Raw genomic sequence first — 1,784 nt, forward strand, 5'->3', positions numbered from 1 at the left:
TTCATTGATAATTTGAGCAGATACATGTGTATTTGTTTGATGAATCACAAGTGTGAAATATTGAAAAGTTCAAGCAATTTCAGAGTGAAGTTGAAAGGTCATCGTGACAAGAGGATAATATATCTATGATGTGATTGTGGAGGTAAATATATATCTGAGTTCCAAGTTTGGTATACATTTAAGACAATGTGAAAAAAAATTCACAACTCATGCCGCCTAGAACACCATAGTGTAATGGTGTGTCCGAACTCATAGCCGCGCCCTATTGGATATGGTGCATACTATAATGTCTCTTATCAAACTACCACTATTATTTTGGGGTTATGCCTTAAAGACAACCACATTCACTTTAATAGGGCACCAGGAAGTTCCATTGAGATGACACCGTATGAACTATGGTTTGGAGAAACCTAAGCTGTTGTTTCTTAAAGTTTGGGGCTACGATGCTTATATCAAAAGGCTTTAGCGTGATAAGCTCGAACCCAAAGTGGATAAATGCATCTTCATAGGATACCCAAAACAGTTGGGTACACCTCCTATCTCAGATCCAAAAGCAAAGTGTTTGTAGCTGAAAATGGTTCCTTTCTCGAGAAAGAGTTTCTCTTGAAAGAATTGAGTGGGAGGATGGTGGAACTTGATGAGGTTTTTGAACCATCACCTGAACTAGAGAGTAGAAGGGCACATGAAATTGTTCCTGTGGCGCCTACACCGGTTGAAGTGGAAGATGATGATGGTGATCATGAAGCTTCACATCAAGTGAATACCAAACCTCGTACGTCGGCAAGGACACATACTGCTCCAGAGTGGTATGGGAATCCTGTCTTGGAGGTCGTGTTGCTGGACAACAATGAACCTACGAGCTACGGAGAAGCGATGGTGGGACTCGATTTCGACAAATGGCCGGAGGCCATGAAATCCGAGATAGGATCCATGTATGAAAACAAAGTGTGAACTTTGGAAGAACTACTTGATGGTTGTAAGGCTATTAAGTACATATGGATCTTTAAAAGGAAGTCAGAGGATGATGGTAAATGTCACCATTTTAGAAAGCTCGACTTGTCGCAAACAGGTTTCCGACAAGTTCAAGGAGTTCACTATGATGAGACTTTCTCACTTGTAGCGATGCTAAAATTTGTTGGAATTATGTTACGATTTGCTGCATTTTTCAATTATGAAATCTTGCGGATGGATGTCAAAACATTGTTTCATCAACGGTTGCTTTGAGGAAAGGTTGTATGTGATACAACTAGAAGGTTTTATCGATCCTAAGGATGTTGACAAGTATGCAAGCTCCAGCGATCCTTCTATGGACTGGAGCAAGCATCTCGGAGTTGGAATATATGCTTTGATGAGATGATCAAAGTTTTTGGGTTTATACACAGTTTATGATAAACTAGTATTTACAAGAAAGTGACTGGGAGCATGATGACCCACAAGTGTAGGGGATCTATCGTCGATTTTTGATAAGTAGGAGTGTCGAACCCAACGAGGAGCAGAAGGTATTAGCAAATGATCTTGAGCAAGGAATAACTGCAAGTACTGAAAGGTAACTTTTTATAGGTTTTCTAGTGTAAGCAACATGGAAATAAATGCAAGGAAAGTAAATGGTGCTGAGGTGCAGCAAGTGGCCCAATCCTTTTGAACACAAAGGATAAGCCAAGGGACTAAAATTATAAAGACTAAGATGTTCCTGAGGACACACGGGAGAGATAGTCAAGTGCTTTCGCCATATTCTGTCTAGTACTATGTTATGTATTGATAAGTGTTATGTGGGTGGATCTTAA

This window comes from Hordeum vulgare, chromosome 2H (genome assembly GCF_904849725.1).
Source record: "Hordeum vulgare subsp. vulgare chromosome 2H, MorexV3_pseudomolecules_assembly, whole genome shotgun sequence".
NCBI lineage: Eukaryota > Viridiplantae > Streptophyta > Magnoliopsida > Poales > Poaceae > Hordeum > Hordeum vulgare.